The sequence below is a fragment of the Peromyscus maniculatus genome, chromosome 7 (assembly GCF_049852395.1).
Source record: "Peromyscus maniculatus bairdii isolate BWxNUB_F1_BW_parent chromosome 7, HU_Pman_BW_mat_3.1, whole genome shotgun sequence".
Lineage (NCBI taxonomy): Eukaryota > Metazoa > Chordata > Mammalia > Rodentia > Cricetidae > Peromyscus > Peromyscus maniculatus.
The window spans coordinates 109,755,905-109,774,002 of NC_134858.1; the positions used below are offsets into that span (position 1 = coordinate 109,755,905).

Below are 18,098 nucleotides of genomic sequence, written 5' to 3' on the forward strand. Positions count from 1 at the left end.
AGCTGCATCCAAACACTGCACCCCGAAGGTTAGATCCCCTCTCTCCTTGCCATCTCCTCCCCACCAGCTTAGACGAGCCTGGCTGGTTCCTTTCAGATGTGGCAGTGGCGCTGTTAATAGCGTATTGGGTTACAAAGACATTTGTTGTGCAGTGGGAAACAACTGTTGAAAATACAACCAAGCATCCCATCGGTGATTTCTGATTTATTCATCTTTTATACCAAATGGATATCTTGGTTTTAAAAATATACACCTTTCTGTTAGAAACCGTATAGCTGTTGGGATAGGCAAGCACACATCTCGCATAAAATAGATCACTAACTGAGAGTCAGTTTTTATTTTTCTGTTCTGACCTCCTGTGCCATGGCTACTATGACAGATGCCCAATTTTAATTAAATAAAAACCAAGAGATGATCGACTGCTTGCAAGCCCATTATCTAGAACAAACACTCCTGTTAGATAAAGTTACCATGTGTTTTTTGTGTGGTTTTCCTTTTCCCAAAGTGAATGAAGTTATTGTGAATTATCACAAGCCTTTGCCTCATTTTGCTGTCCCTCACAGCGTGCACAGGGCCATTTAAACCAGCAGGCAAATGACAATGGAGTTTTCAAGCTAAGCCTCAGATACCCACCCTGGCTTCAGTAGGAGGATGTAAGATATAATTTTTCCCAAGAAGACGGAACAAACTCCTGTTCACGTAACTACCCAAGTGCTAACAGCCTGGATCTCTGTGTGTGCGTGTAATTTCCAGGACGTGTTTTGAAATAGAACTGACTCTAAAGTCAGCGAGGTATTATTCTTACACGGCTGAATCATGAAGTCATCATCTCCCAAGATAAAAGAGAATATGGGCATATGGGAGTGAGCAGAGAGGAGCATATGGATCGCAAATATTTTTGTAACTGATTAAAACTGTTCTCTTTGCTGAGGAAGCAATGCCAGCAATCCAGACCTACTCCAGCTTCCTGCGGGCCAAACAACCCCACTCATGCATTGCCATTTCATGCGGATCAGGTCCAAGTGCTCTCATTTTTATCAAGAACCCAAACTATATTTAACAAATATATTTTTCTTGGCAAAATTTTGTTAATAAATTTTGTTATCAAATTTTAATTTATATAATAAAAGGACAGAAAAGGCTTTGTTATGTAATATGTAGTATATATGTATATATAATACCCAAAAGACAAGTTATTGGAGTTCTTTTATTGCCATTGTTATCATTATTTACATTGAATAACTTTTAGGCAAAGGTGTGTATATGGACATGCATGTTCCACAGCACCCCTGGGGCAGTCAGAGGACAACTCGTTGGCATTGAGTCCCTCCTTCCACTAGGTGTGAGCTGGGGACTGAACTCCGGTTGTCAGGATTGCCACAAGCACCTTTATCTGCTGAGTCATCTCAGCCCCAGAAATGCTATTTTAATCATGAGTTTGGAAGTATTCCTTAGCAGCACCCATCAGTGTAATGAATCTACAGGCAACTGATACAATGCTCTCAACTATTTTATAGAGAAAACATCAGATAAAACAATGATCATTTTCAATTGTCTTAATACTGCTTTCTTATGTCTCAAGCTTGCTTTATAAGAATTAAAAAAATGATAGAATTTGGGATACAAAGGGAGAGAAAAAGAGGTGGAGAAGAGAATAATATAATTCAAGGCATATGTATATTCTGTATTTTATCCCCACCAACAAATTGCATGTGTCCTGTTGTATGTATCTTTGTGTTACATACTCTGATCACTGCAGAACCACGTAGAATTTGATTTGAATTCCTGTAGGATCTTCCATGTCAGGGTCTATCTAAAGGGGAAATTAAAGTTGAATTCTGTCTACAATTTGCGATGCTCACTTCATTAGTCACTCCTTCCCAATATGTGACAAATTAACCCAGGGATGACTAACCTGAGGCTAAATTAGCGTAAGTGTTTCATGACAAGACAACACAGTCAAGTGGCACGAACGGTCCCTCCCACAGGCTCCGGTTCTCAGGGTCCCAGATCTGCAAATAAAAATGACGACTTGCATTTGGAAGTGACAGCAGGAACTCGCTGGTCTCCTTTGTAGGGTAGAAACATGGACTGACTGAAACACGGTCCAGTCTCCAAAGACTCACTTGGTTAAAGCTTATAAAGGATTTTTGGCATTTCAGATTAAGTTTAAAGATGATTAAATTTTGGAATGAAAGCCCTTCAAAATTGAAGCTGTTTATATATCAATATCTTCAGAAAGTCTGAAAAATCTTCCCAAAGTTGAAAGAAATGTGGAATTGTCCCATAAATTTAACAATTGTCCCATAAATTTAACTTCCCAATGATAGACCTAAGTTCTAATATGCGTGTGAGAGGCACTAGACCAGGAACGTGAGCCTTTGGTTAAATGGTTTTTGTTTGTTTTGTTTTTGTTTTTTGTTTGTTTGGTTTTGGTTTTGTTGTTGTTATTATTGAGCCAAAACACAACAAATATTTTAAGATGATTAAGCTTACACGCAAATGAGAAAATATTTTGGAAAATAAACTTAGGAGAATACCTCTTTTAAGAAAAGAAATGTTCCTGCTAGAAGTCTAGGAAATTGAAGTGTTCTACAAATATCCTTTTTGCAAGGACTTATTTCATGAACCTATTTTTATTAATTTTTTTCATACAACATCATATGTATAGATCTATGTCCATGTGTGGGTATGTTCACCTAAGAGAGAAAGGAGTGGATGCCAAAGCTTTGGAGACTAAAATGTAGCCCCATGAACACGTGGATGTCTTGAAAAAATAAGGAAGGTCTGTTGTCAATGAAAGCGTCTAGGGGGAGAAAAGTCAAGTATGGAGTGTTTACTTCTTCGCATCAAACAGGCCTTTATCAAGTTCCCACTATGTCTGCAGATAATCTTCAATAAGACCTGATATTCAGGTCAAATGATGAAGCTTCCTTTGGAAAAATTTTTGTTTCTTTTTGCTATGATATAGATAAACAATAAGCAAATTGCTATCCATCATGAAAGATCAAAGGCAGAAAACGCAAGCACAAGAGGGAAAGCTGCCGTCCTGCCTTTCAAAGTTCCCTCAGGCATCTGAGTGACAAACACGTATAAAACAGTTCTGTGGTGTAACCTGCCCTACTTGGGACTTGGAAAGTATATCATGCTCATTACCTTAGCTGCCTCATCCATGTGTTATGCTCCTTAGTTCTTTGTCAACTTGACCCAAGCTAGAGTTGCCTGGGAAGTGGGGATGTCAATTGTAGAATTGTCTCCATCAGATTGATCAGTAGGCAAGTCTATGAGGCATTTTCTTGATTAATGATTGACCCAGCCCACTGTAGACAGTGCCGCTCCCAGATAGGAGGTCCTGATTTGCATAGGAAAGCCAACTGAGCACGCCATCAAGAAAAGCCAGTGAGCAGTGGTCTCCATGCCTTCTGTGTCTGTTCCTGCCTCCAGGTTCTTTCCTTGAGCATCTGTCCTGCCTTCTCTTAATGATGGACTCTTCCCTGTAGGCTGAAACAAACCCTTTCCTTCCATGTTTGCTTTTGGCTAGTGTTGTATCACAGCAATAGAAAGCAAATTAGATTGTGTTCTTACCCACCCAGGGGACCAAGCACTACTCTGACAAAAAAGATAACTCTGCAGTTCCTTTCTCCTCCAAATCCAAGGGGTCTTGGTGTAGTGCAAACTGTCAGGAATGGCAAACAGAGCTGGGTGGGGTGAAGCAACGGATCGGTAGCTTTGTTATATCTGTGACCCAGGCTTTTTTTTAAATATAGTTTTTGTTTTAATTGCAGGCAAAAATTATTGAAACAAAACTGGAATGAATGGCCCTGCTATCAAGACTCTGGCGGCATTGAGGCTGGGTTCAGTTTGACTGACAGACTCATATCTAGCTCAAAGGTTTTTCAAATGGCCTCAGCTTTCATACTAGTTACTTCTGTTTTTTGTTTGTTCGTGTCTTTGTTTATATGTATGTGTTAAAGTACAGGCCATGCATCTGTGTGGAGGTCGGAGGACAGCCTTAGGGAATCAGCACTCCCTTCTCTATGCCTGCACTGTGAATCAAACTGAGGTCATCAGGCTGGGCAGCAAGCACCTTTGCAAGCTGAGCCGTCTCACTGGCCCAGTCACCCTGTATTTCTAACATCATTCTATCAAGAGTGTAAGCATAGCCGGATGGCGGTGCTGCACGCCTTTAATCCCAGCACTCAGGAGGCAGAGCCAGGTGGATCTCTGTGAATTCGAGGCCAGCCTGGGCTACCGAGTGAGTTCCAGGAAAAGGCGCAAAGCTACACAGAGAAACCCTGTATTGAAAAACAAAAAACAAAAAACAACAACAACAACAACAAAAAGAGTGTAAGCATGGCATATCCATAGATGCACTGGTGATTGACTTCCAAGCAAATGTAATCTTTCATTTATACAGAAAGTAATAGAGGCACTGCAAAGCACATCTAACAGACATCAAATCCAGGGCCTTAGACAGGACTCACCACCAAACAGTAACAGAACTGAGTAACATCAATCATTTGACCTGGGCTGTCAGAGATCTTTTCAATCACTCTTGTTCCTATACTGCCAGCTGCCCTGGCAATATAAGCCATATTTACTCAAGCAAAACAATTCACTCACAGGATATGGCAACAGAGGGCCTCACATATATTTTCCTTGTGGCATTATCTCCTACCTCATAAGTGAGCTACAACATCACATGGACACTGTACCTCAGCTCCTGACAATAGCAGTTTCTTCTGTTATTTTGTCCCGAGTTCACAGGTGTAGTTGGGCCAAACATTCTGCTCAGTCTCTTTCTGACTATCCTGGAAGCCATATGCCCCAGGCATCAGAATGTCTGTGTGTAAACCTGTCTACTTCCCTCTTCCATGTCCAGAGCCCACAACATCCTTCCTTCCTTCCTTCCTTCCTTCCTTCCTTCCTTCCTTCCTTCCTTCCTTCCTTCCTTCCTCCCTCCCTCCCTCCCTCCCTCCCTCCCTCCCTTCCTTCCTTCCTTCCTTCCTTCCTTTTTTCCTTCCTCTCCCTCCCTTTTTTCATTTCTTCATTCCCCTTTCTTCCTGTGGGTGTGTATATGATATGCACATGTAGTACATGTACATAATACATGCATACATATGTGAGTAAATACACGTGCTTATATATGTGTAGAAGCCAGAATAGAATAGTTGGCATTCCATTTTATCACTCTCCACCATTATTCTCCTGAGACAGGGTCTCTTACTGAACTTGGAGCTAGACTAGCAGCCAGCAAGTCTCAGCAATATTCCTTTCTCTGCCCTCAACACCACTGGGATTGCAGGCATGAACCTGGGCCACACACAGCTTTTGAAGTGGGTGCTGGGACTTGGAATTCAAGTCTTCATGCTTACATAGCAAACATCCTTACACAGTGAGTCATCTTTTGAACCCCAACACCATTTTCTCTAGAAGTCGTGTAGGAAATCATATGTCTACCTGATATCCAGATCAAGTAGGCACAGAGGTTTCAGGAAGACATGATCACTTTTCTAATGTAAACATTAAACTCTATATAGGCAGGCCATGTGCACCATTTAGAAACGAGTGTCAACCTAATCTTGAGGCAAAATGCTAGGACCTCAGACTTCTATGGCACCCTATTATTCTGAGTAAACATAAAACAAATTTCCTAAAAACTAATGCTATCACATGACCTTGCTTAAACATGTATTTTCTTAAACAGTAATCAGAGTCACTGTACTGTGATCTCCTGCACAAAGCATCAGTCACCTTAGGGATGGCAAGAGGTGATGAGGACCAGAAATGATGCTTCTGCTTAGGTCATAGACCTAAGTTCAGACCCATACAACATTTAAAATAACCCCCTTTATATAGAGGCTAAGAAAAAATGTTTTACTGTTACTTTTATTGGTGATACTTTATCTTGGAACAAAGATTTGTTATAAAATCTATGCTTTCCATCCTGGCTTAAAGAGTTCAAAATATGAAATTCATCATCACAAGAGGAAAGGCAGTTTAAAAGGAGAAGTATTAATTTTAACAATCATTAGCATGTTTGACATGAACTCTTTTCTCCTGCATTCCTACATAAGGTGCAAAGCACCTGTCATTTCAGAACAATGAAGCCTGGGACATGTGATGCTGCTCCAGAGAGAGCAGGCGGGGCGTTTGCAGTATGAAAAAGAAGAAAGGAAGAGAGACTTCTACAGCATGAGCAAAATCAAGAAAGCCACAATGAACTGTTATTTGTTGGAGGTTTGAAATGACAATAGTCCTGTTTTTTTTCCACATTTGTAAGTTAGAAGAAATAGGAGAACTCCATTAGCATGCAGTCATGTTTTCGCATTGGCAATACTTAGCATTCAGTATCACAAATGAGTTGTTTGTGCCTCAATGTTGCATTTTCAGAATTAGTATCAACAAACATGTCTTTGCTAAATATCATTGCAAAGAATCAATATGGGACTTTGAACCATGCACCCAAAACCTTTATCCCCAGCCCCACAGCAAAAATAATGAAGGTTCCCAAAAGCTAGGAAGTGAAAGGGCATCTTCGTGAAGTGAACAGATGCAGTGCAGGTCTAAAGGGACTCTCTGCTTATGGACACTCTCATGGTAGAGATGGGATCCACTCTCAGAGTAGGAAGGGGCAGGCAGAGAGTGAGAGTGCTGAGTGTAACAGAGGGATGCAGGGTACCATTCCACAAACAGCTATGAGACTTCTGGATGATCACATATGGTGCTCTTACTAAGTTTTTTGTTAGCATTTTGAAAGTCAATCAATTTTCTTTATTATATGTATGTTGCATGTGTACATGTACGTGTGTGTGTGTGTGTGTGTGTGTGTGTGTTTTGTGTGTGTTTGTATGTGTGCACGCACGCAGGTATGTATTCGTGTATGCATGTGTATGTGGAAAACCCATGGGGACAATATTCTTTGACTCTCTGATGCCTTATTCATTCAGGCAACATCTCTCATTCAATGTGAGAGGTCACCAATGTGGCTAGTCAGGCTAGCTAGGTAAGGCAGCTTGCTCTGTCTCTGCTTCCTGAGTATTAGAATTACAGAGGGACCAGGATGTCCACCTAGCATTAGAATGGATTTTAGGAATTGGAACTCTGGTCCTCACACTTGCATGGCAAATCTTTAACCACAGAACAATCTTCCAAGACAGATAGAAACTTCTTTGCAAACAATTCAGTATCAATACCAACAGAAGCAACTACCTTTGGTTTAGTGTTTACAACATGGTCAATTTTGACTGAGTTCACAATTAACTCAATTTATCCTGTATCAACCCATCTATTTTTGTCAGTCTCCATGAAGAAATGCCCTAGCTCTTTAGTGCTAATTCAAGATCCCCTCTGGGTTCCAATACACATGATCACTCTGTAGCAAATTTCAAAATTTGAACTCAGGCATAAACTCCTTCTCATCTCACTGTTATGTAAGCCGATAGTCATAGGGGTTTGTACCTGCTTTGTCTGCCTCTACATTAACCAAGGGGACAGTGCCTGGCACACTTTAGTAGTTGCTCTCCTAGTGAATAAAGCAAGGCTCCAAAGCATTCCTGGCAACATAGTCAGTGATGGTCAGGCAGATTTGGACCATGTTTGTGCTTCTTGAACCTATAAGTGAGGATCTCTGGTCACTCACTCTCAGACACCTGAGAAGCAACTTGATGAGTTTAACTAATACTGGAAGGTACTCAGAGACAAAGCCATGGCATACTCCTGGATCAATGGATGCATTATCTGGCAAACTCTGTAGTGCTGGGCACTGATTTAAAAGTTTATTTCATAGAAACCCACTGCATGGAGAATTATATGGCACTTGAAGAGGATACCAGAGAAAGGAAGAGACAGTGTACACTTGAAGGGGTCATTGAACAAATAAGAAAGCAATCTGGAGGGCTGAGGCAATAATTAGAGCACGGAAGACAAGAAACATCTTTCTTCTTTCTGTGTAATTTTTCCTTTATCTCTATACCACACAGTGCACCATTGCCTAAAATTCCATACTGATGATACTATATACATGGTCATTAAAATGCATAAGCCATTGTACTGGGATCAACATAAATTTTAGAAATAACTTAAGTACTAATAAATCATATTCAACAATCATTCCTTTTCTCAGACATCCTATAAGAAGGTGCAATTTGAAATTCAAGATACTTGGATGTACTTGTCATTGACTAGCTTTATATATTTAACTTTGTTCTGATGGGTAGCGGCCTATGTTGGGATTTTTCCATCACAGTTAAACCTCTATAAATCTACTCAGGTGGTAGCTGCAAGACAGTCATAAGAGAGCTAGCTCAGAATGGCTATGGATACACTAAAGAAAAAGGTTCAGTTAGAGACCTTGAGTTCTGGCGAAAAGGTTATGGGATGGTGTATGGGATATTTTTTTTTTGCCTGTCCTAGGAGATAGCTGGGCAGGAGAGTTTTGTATCTTCAGATGGAGGTCGTGATGTAGATGTTCTGGTGGGACACAGGCACATTTTGTGAAAACAGGTATACAGAAGAATTTCTCTAAGTCCTTATTTCTACGTCATTAAGTATTTAGCTTATGTTTGTATTGCTCTTTAAACATAAATGTTGTAATAAAATTTCCCAATGGCATATGTGGGCACTGGACTCTAAGTTCCTCAATCAGGAGGTTCTCTGGCCAGTGTATCCTTCAACTGTTGCTTCACACTGAGCAGGACCACAGCTGATACCAATTGTCTGAGAGGAAAATTAGATACAGCCCTATAAGGACACCTTTTCAAGAAATACGCAGCACATTCATAGAGAAGAATCAGGATCAGCATCATGTGCCCAAGGCCTAACCAAAAGGTATTTCCTACTTCAGGTGCTATGTGGTGTGTATTTATTGGGATTAATTAGTACTTGGATCCTGAAGCTGTCCTTGGAGATAATGCTAGGCTCCTAGATGCCCTGTTTAAAAAGTCACAAAAGAGAATTATTTGGTTTGTTATTTCCCAGTAAAGGTTGGTTTGTTTCCTGTCACTCTGTGCCAGAACCGTAATCACGTGGTCCAAGACTGAGTGTGGTGACATCATTCCCTCCCTTCTCCAAGCCTGAATTTATGTAATTCTCTTTAAGCAAATGTTCCTGCTTTAAGAGTTGGCATTCAAAGCTGATGTGCTTGCACGTGAAAATATGTGCACCACTTCCGAGCAGCTCCTTTATCCTGACAAGGTGTAGCCTAGGAAAATGGACGTTTGCTCTTCGCTCTTCTCCATGTCTCAAACTAAACACCGCACGTTAATGACCTTAGGAAATGACAGCTTGCACAAGCTCTGTAAGCTTTAAAACCCGATAGCATTACCTGTTACTAAAGACAAGGGAAAGCTGGCTCTCGTTTTGTTCTAGATGAAGGAACTGCCAAAAATCAGGACACCACCAGGAAGCACAATGTCAGCCTGGCCTTGGGCAACGGAAGAAGGTGCGTGACTCTGTAGTGTGTGTAGTGTGTAGCTTCCTTGAAATTAGGACTTTAAAAAAAAAATGTCATTTTCAGTTCCTGAGAAGAAATATCCCTCCAGGAGTAGAAACTGATCCCCCAAATCCCTCTAATCCTTGCTGCCACACCCAGAAACCACAAAGCCAGGGGTGGGAAGATGGCTCAGGGGATCGAATGCTTGTAGCACAAGCATGAAGACCTGAGTGCAGATCCTTGGCACACACATAACAGGCCTGGTGGAACATGTGTGTGACCCCAGCTCTGGGTCAGGAGTGCAGGGCACAGACATGCAGATCCTGGGGCCTTGCTGGCCAGCCAGGGTGCCAAATCCATGAGTTCTAGGTCTAGTGAGACACCCTGTCTCAGAACTAGAAAGTTGGAGAAGTGATTGAGAAAGCTAGCCAGGTCAACCTTTGGGCTCCATAACCACTTGAACTGGTGAGAGCGTTCAGCAACACATATCGCAGTAAATACTGGTTAATTCAGTTAATGAAATCACAAAACTAGAATTTCAATGTATGGTTTCCTTAGACTCCTGCTCACAGCCAGGCTGAACTGATTTTCTATGTATACTTTTTGGGTTACCTCCTGTAAACTTGTCTGAGTTTGGGAAGGTCAGGTTAGCTGCTCTCCAAGTTTGATCACACTGTGAATCAATTCATTTGTTTTCTTTTTATCAGATTTATTTTTATTCCTGTTGGGGGTGAGTGATAACAACCTGCTCAACAGAACCCAGTCAGGGCCCTCAAATTCAGGCCTTTTATTGGAGAGCTTGGTGTCAAGGTTATGGCTAAATGGTCTTAGGACTACTGATGGACAAGTTAAGATGTGTTCAGGGATTCTAGGGGTTTTCCTGATGATAAAGTTGAATATTTGAGGACATGTAATCACAGAGTTTACCATGCCCAAGCTAAAGGCTTGGTAAGAACTATTGCCCTTGCACACATGTGGCATAAATGAATTAAATAGTTATGATGTGTTGTTTTTTTCTTGAAGTCTTCAACTAAAGTAATCTGCTGATAAGATTCTGAAAACCAATATTTCAGGAAGAAATACATCTACTTGCCTCTCCTCTGTCTGTCTGTCTGTCTCTCTCTCTGCCATATCTCTAACGTGCCATCATGCCCTTACTCATCAAACGTGATGTGGAATCCCTGCCACAAGGCAAGGCATCCCAGCCTCTCCAGTAGAGGTTGAGCAACTGGCCCTCCATCATGGAGCAGTACATAAGACAGCACAATTTTGAAAGTTTGAAAGTCCTCATAGCCAGGCTACAGTAGTAGAAAGTTCCAGGGCTAGATTACCCAGATAGACACATCACAGAAATAAGTTATCTGTCAATCTTGAAGGATATACAAAGCTCAGTTTTTAGACTATGGGCTTATTTGTAAAACCTTTGAGATTTTAAGCATAGATCAAAAAAGAGAAGTCTCCAATCTATGGTTTTTCCAATGTGGAGCCGTTTTTGTGACTTACTAAATCCTAACTGAAAAGTCTGAACACAGGAAAGCCTATGTGATGAGGGAGAAAAATAACAATGAAATGAAGAAGGTGAAGGACACAAGGGAGGGAAAAAGAAGGGGAGCAGGAAGGGCAGCTGGCCCATTTACCCGGTAGAGTTCCTACAGAGAAGTAGAGCAAGGAGTATGTAGATGATGACTTTGTGATGGAACCTGTAACAAAGTTCACCTGAAATTCATCAAGCCAGGTAACTCTTTAATCCCAGCACAGAGGCAGGGGCAGAGGCAGAAGCAGGGGCAGAGGCAGAGGCAGAGGCAGAGGCAGAGGCAGAGGCAGAGGCAGAGGCAGAGGCAGAGGCAGAGGCAGAGGCAGAGGCAGAGGCAGAGGCAGAGAGAAGCAGAGAGAAGCAGAGGGAAGCAGAGGGAAGCAGAGGGAAGCAGAGGGAAAGGCAGAGGCAGATAGATCTCTATGAGTTCCAATCTACCTAGCGCTGCTTAGTGAAACCATGCCTCAAAAATTTTTATTCAACTTTTGTTAATAGTGTTAAATTTTGTTAGTCTTTGCTTAGTAGTGTGTGTGTGTGTGTTTATGTGTATTTGTGCATGTATTGGTGTGTATATGAGTCAGAGGTGAATATCTTCAGTATTCCATATGTTTCTTTTTGAGACAGGGTCCCTCACTGAACCTGTGGCTTGAATATTAAGCTGATTGTCTGGTCAGGGAGTTCTAGGGATCTGCCTGTCTCCACTTCCCAGCATTGAGGTTACCGTATGCACTACCACACGTGGCATTTTACAGGGATGCTAGAAGCGGAAGTTAAGTCCTCAGCTCATGTAGTACTTTACTGACAGAACATCTCCCCAGTCCCCAAATGTAATTTTTATGGAGATTTAAAATAATGACAACAAAGGAAGCCATCGGGCCTAATCACCACCACCCAGCAGAAAAGACACCGTTCACAATTATAGATAAGAAGCGAGGTAGGAACTTTGTTGCCACTGAGCTATTAAAACATAGGATACAGGAGCTTGTGTCCGGCACTTTAGATAATTCACTTATTACTAATGAAGAGATTGACGTGGGAGGGAAACAAAGAACATAATAGGATTCTCCATGACGACAAGGGAAGCAATTTGAATCTAAAAGTACTGAAGAATTTTAAGCTCCTTTACATAGATGACTACAGTTTGCCTCATAAGCCATTATTGGAATCCTAATTTAAAATATTTGGATTTGCATAAAATGTGGGTGAAATTTGAATCCTGTCTATTTTGCAAACCTAGATGTGTCAGACTTAAGGTATTTGGAATCTTGTGTCATCTAAAACTGTCCTCAGAGCTTGGCATGTCCTGGCTTCATTTGTGTGAATGGTAACTGTCATGGGTCACTGACTCTCCTCATTGTGGGACTTGGGCATACTCAATGGTATGAGGGTCAGCTCATACCAAGATTTCTCTCAACATCAGAGCCTCAGCAGGGCAAGAGGAATGAGGGCAGGTCACCAGAGGAGCACATCTGCTGCAGGTGCCACCAGAGGGCCACTGAGTTCCCAAGGCACCAAACTCAAGGTTACTTTGTGGAACTAAGAACAAATATGTGCAATGCCTGGTGTATCCTGCATCCACAAACCCATTAATGTTTACCAAAGAATTTTTAAAAAATACCCTCATTTAAACAAAATTCACTTTATAAAGTGCTTTCTCTTCATGGCCAGATGAACAGATGTGTTTTGCTTCTGAATTTTGCATCCTGAAGGGAAACTAGCTGGAAAATTAGGATGCTTCCTCTTATAAGGAATTATGATGCAACATTTGTGTGTGTGCAACATACATACCACACGGACACACACAGAGACACATACACACAGTCACACACAGAGTCACACACAGTCACACACAGAGACACACACAGAGTCACACAGACAGAGTCACACAGACAGAGTCAGTCACACACACACACACACACACACACACACACACACACACACACACACACAAGAGCCTAGAGAAAAATGTCTGATGTCTTGGGTCTTGCTCTGGTACTCTGCCTTATTCCCTTGAGAAAGGCTCACTCGTGAACCCTGATGCTAGTCTGGTGGTTAGCAAGCTGCATTGATCTTCCTGTCTCTGCCTCTCCCCTGCAACAAACAGCTCTAGGGCTGCAGGCACAGCGCAGCGGCAGCCCTGCTGGGTTGGCTTGTCAAGTGGGTGCTGAAGGTCTGAAGTCTGATCCTCAAGCTTGTACTGTAACTGCTCCGACCCACGGAGCCACCTCCCAAACCCTCTTTGCTTTTCTGAAATCAGCACATAGAAATCTGGAGTAACTTTACTGTTTGTTGATGTCCCCCCACTTTAAAACAATGGATTTTTTTCATTTGGCATCTCTCTGGTAGATTTTGAAAGATAATTGCCTGGCTGGTCTTTTCTTGAAATAACACCAGGGCAGAACTGAAGTAAGTTGTTGAAACAGTGTTCATCACCTTCGCCTGTCTAGCCTCTGGACATTTTAATATAGCCCTCCTTTTCAGATACCCGTCAACAAATCCTCACACCTGGGATCTAAATAAAGGCTGTACCAAATACAGTATTTTTAAGCAAGTGATGCGTTCGGTTTTCCTTGAACACAGATGTTTAGACTCATAGATTCCTTTTCTAAGAACATGTACCTCGGTATTTAAGTCACGGTCACTGAACAAGGTTGAAAACAAAGAGGGACATTTTAGGGAGGAGCATCATCAATCCCTTGAGAGAAGACTTTCTATTTTCCTTTGCTTGACTTCAAGGCTTCTTTAAGAAAGGAGTTGCTACAAGTGATATTTGCTTTGCCAGAGCTGATTCAGGTCCAGGTACTCGTACATTAAAGCCAGAAGCCCATCCTAGGAAGGCCTGTTTAGTATAGCTTTTGTTTGTTTTTAAGCCAGGGTGTGTTCATGTTGTCCAGAGGTGTGTGCCACAGTTAACTCTTGAAGTACATTGTTGGGTAGTCCTGTGATAATGCTATTCTGAAATGCCATTAGAAATGAAATTGTCAGGTAATATAAGCCTATTAAAGAAAAATCATGCTTTTTTTAAATTGACTGCAAGGCATTTCCCATGCTCCTCTCTCACTTTCATCCCCTACCTCTCCACAGGAGGCTGAAAGCAGAGCCGACCACAGATGGAGCCCAACTTCCAACAACCATAGCAAACTCCTCTGCTGTTTGTTCAGGATGACTTAGGCTATTTTCAAATAATTATCCCATGCTGATTGATTGCTTGGCTGATGGGCTGATTTTTGAGACACTATGTAGCCCAGGCTGTCCTGGAACTCACTATGTAGCCTAAGCTGGCCTAGAACTCACTATGTGGCCCAGGCTGGCCTCAAACTCCCACCTATGCTGGAATTATAGAATAAGCCACCACAACCAGCCATAAAGTCATTTTTAAAGCAAAGCCTACTCTTAATATTGTTGTTCTGAAGCAGATAACAGAGTACCTGACCTTCAGTAATGGCTGGTTAAGTTACTAAATGAATTAACAGGTAAAGTTCTCAATGAGATTATGAAGTTTAACCATAGATGATCCATTGCCATCTTATTTCCAAACCAATTGTCATTATCACCACCAAAACCACATCAGTAAATACACTGGCTTTATTTTGTGCAGTTTGATTCTTGACATAGGAATCAAGTTAAGTAGTAACAGTTAGTTGTTAGAGTGCTTGGCTTGCAAGCCCCAGATTCCATGAAAATAGTCCAGGTGTGATGGTGCACAATTGTATTCCCTGTGCCTGTGCTCATACACACCAGTGTACACACATATAAACACACACACACACACACCCCAAAACAAAGAAGAGAAATAAATTGAGCACAACATAAAAAAGCATTAATAGAGCTAAAGTGAAATATAAGTGCATGTAATCAAATGTTCAAGAAAAGAAATTTCGTTAATAGAAAGCAATGTTTTAAATAATTGTTAAAGGAAAACGCTTTATACACAAACTGAGTTATTTAATGAAATTCCCAAATAATATTCATAGTTATTAAATAATCACTTAAATTAACATAAAATATGTTTTTGTGCTTGGAATGAATATCCAAACCAGAACGATGCATGTACACTGAAGAAAAAGGCAGGGAGAGCTGCTATGAGTGTGACTGGCCAGTAATCTGAGTCTTTTAAGTTGACTTCCTTATGTAAGACACAGATGTAAGAACTGCAGAGAAAAACAAGCTCCTAGGAGTGCACATGGGGGCATGTTTAGAAGAGACACGTGGCACCTGTAACCACCTGAAGCTAAGGACTTTGGCGGGGGTAGGCATCACAGGCATGACTAGAATACAGCCTCTAGGAGTCTCTTCAAGTTGTATTAATTCTAGGAAGATGGGTTGGGTGGATTAAACACCTCTTCCTTGACAGAAGCATTTCTAACTGGGGGATGGGCCTGTGGACTTGTGGAGTCATCTCCAACAAAAGGCAGAGGGAATCTCAGACGTTTAATGTAACCCTTTCTCTCCAAATGAGGTAGATACCACATAAATCAACTTTAAGGCATGATGTCCAAAGATGTATTGACTGTTGCTGAGTGGAAACAATATGTGGAAGTGTGTCTAGGATTGTATGTTGAGTCTGTAGAGGTTTGTAGACATCCATGAATGGGATCTTTGCCTGGAGCTTGCCATTTACTTTAGTTTTTTAATTTTAAAAGCAACTTTTTGGAGACAGTGAGATGGCTCAGTGGGTAAAGGAGCTTGTAGATCTGGAAGGAGAGGGTCTAATCTGCAAGCCCTCTGACCTCCATATGTATCGTGGCACACAGTGCATGAGCACACACGTACACATGCACTTATATACATTTTAATGTAAGGCTTCATAATTACACATAAAAGAGTGACTACCTTATTATTGAAGTGGACACAAACCCTAATAGGAACAAAAGACAATGGGTCCTCCAGCCCTTCAGTCATAGGCTGTTCCTCACTACAGGAAAATCCTTTCTCATTAATAATGTGTGGAATGCACCATCACAGGAATGCTGGAATGCTGCTCGCTGTCTCTGTCCCTATCACAAAGATAAACCCCACCAGGTGCAGGGCAGAGGCATGACATCTCCAAGGACACACTTGCTGACTGATCTGTATCTTACATGAGGAAAATGCCAACCTTATGACTTACGGGAAAACCCCAGACCCAGAACCACTCCAGCAACCTGATGAAGCCAGCAAGGAAGGCTTCTATGTATGTATGCAAATGAGACGCTGAAGAAAAGGTGCTGAGAACATGGGGGATTGAGCAAAGGGACACGAGTGACAGAAAGGAGGAAGGAGACTAGGGAAAACGGAGGTGTACAAAGGAGGGGGAGTCTGGCAGAGAAGGGGAGGGTTGAGAATGAATGAAAACATATTTTGTTAGTTTCATGCCATGATGAAAGTTAATACTGTGTACAGCAGTTAAATGATTTAAAATAACTAAACATACACAATGGCCGGTCCCTTCTTCTGACCATACAGGCAGTCCAGCCTCTCTCTGCAGTGCTGACCTATGGTCCTCTCCCCTTTCCCATTACTCTTCTTCTAGAGCAGTGGTTTCTCAACATGTGGGTTACAACCCCTTTGGGGTCGAAGGACTCTTTCACAACCAGCTGGATCAGGAGCAGAGGGGGAGAACAGGGAGGGAGATACCGTGATGAATGAAGACCCCAGGGGAATAGGAAGAAGCGGAGTGCTAGAGAGGTCCCCAGAAATCCACAAAGATACCTCCACTGTGGACTACTGGCAATGGTCGAGAGAGTGCCTGAGCTGACCTGCTCTGGTGATCGGATGGCCGAACACCCTGGCTGTCATGATAGAACTCTCATCCAGTGTCTGATGGAAGCAGATGCAGAGATCCAAGGCCGAGCCCCAGGTGGAGTTCCAGGAGCCCAATCGTTGAGAGAGAGCAGGGATTGTATGAGCGAGAGAAGTCGAGACCATGATTGGAAAAAGCACAGGGACAACTAGCCAAACTAGTGGAAACGCATGAGCTGTGAACCAATGGCTGAGGAGCCCCCATGGAACTGGACCAGGCCCTCTGGATAAGTGAGACAATTGATGAGCTTGAACTGTTTGAGAGGCCCCCAGGCCTTGGTGTATGGGCTGGCTTTTTGGAGCCTGGGGCCTATGCTAGGACACTTTGCTCAGCTTTGGTGTAGGGAGGAGGGGACTGGACCTGCCTTGGCTGATTCTACCAGGCTGGGGCTGACCCCCCAGGAGAGACCTTGCGTTGGAGGAGGTGGGAATGGGAGGGTGGATTGGGGGAGAGGGATGGGGGGTGGGAGGAGAGAGGACAGGGGAATCTGTGGCTGATATGTGAAATCAAGTTAATTATAAAATATAATATAATATAATATAATATAATATAATATAATATAATTTAAAAAAAACCAGTGGTCTTGGCCCTTGAGACCAGGTCAGTGGCTAAAGGTGCTGGTCAGGCAAACCTGGCAACCTGTATTTGATTTTCAGAGTTCACATGAAGGTGTAAGGAAACAACTGTCTCCACAAAATTCTCTCTGGTCTCTACACATCTGCCTTGCCATGCCCACTGCCCATAACACACAATCATATTTTTCTTAAAAGAAAAAAAAAAAGCAGTATCATTGTCCAGAGTCACAGTCTCTTCTTCGTTACTGATGGCCCAGCTTTTTCCCAAGATGCTTTTGCTTGTATGGAGACAGACAAACAGAAGCTAAGCTGTGTGTGTGTGTGTGTGTGTGTGTGTGTGTGTGTGTGTGTGTGTGTGTTAAACTCACATGTTCTGGGTTAGGATGGAAGACTCAGTTTCTTCTTTATAAGCATCTTTTTAGGATGTGCAGACTCATTGGCCCCCACCAGCCTGGATGACCTTTCTGTTTTTCACTATCAGAAATTTCTCAAGAATTTGAATATTGAGAAGTGTCACTTAAGCTGCACACACACACACAGAACAGCTGGGTTAAGTCGCTTAAGTCATAGTATTCAAGTGACACTCCTCTGCTGCCCCTCCCCAAATGCCAGATCAGGCCACATGAAGGCCTGGAGCTGCTTCCGCTGCTCGGAGAACAGAGAAGCAGCTGCCGGGCTTGGCTGCTGAGCCTCAGCTGTACTCCTGGCCTCCTGCCTCCTCCAGGCACTCACTGGGGCACATGACCGAGGAAGCAGCTGAGCTCCCACCTTAAA

At 42.3% G+C, this 18,098-nt stretch overlaps 1 protein-coding gene across 16 annotated transcripts in view; it reads right to left on the bottom strand.

Moving 5' to 3' along the window:
* The window catches only part of Arpp21 (cAMP regulated phosphoprotein 21), a 169,217-nt gene that overhangs the window by 124,368 nt on the left and 26,751 nt on the right, over positions 1-18,098 (bottom strand). For 2 of the 16 annotated variants that reach the window (XM_076577227.1, XM_076577221.1), the window contains exon 1: positions 1,916-2,014. The exons of the other annotated variants lie outside the window; for them this stretch is intronic. The gene's annotated coding sequence lies outside the window, so the exon portion shown is untranslated. Of the gene's footprint in view, positions 1-1,915; positions 2,015-18,098 lie in introns of those variants that run through there. 16 annotated transcript variants of the gene reach the window in all.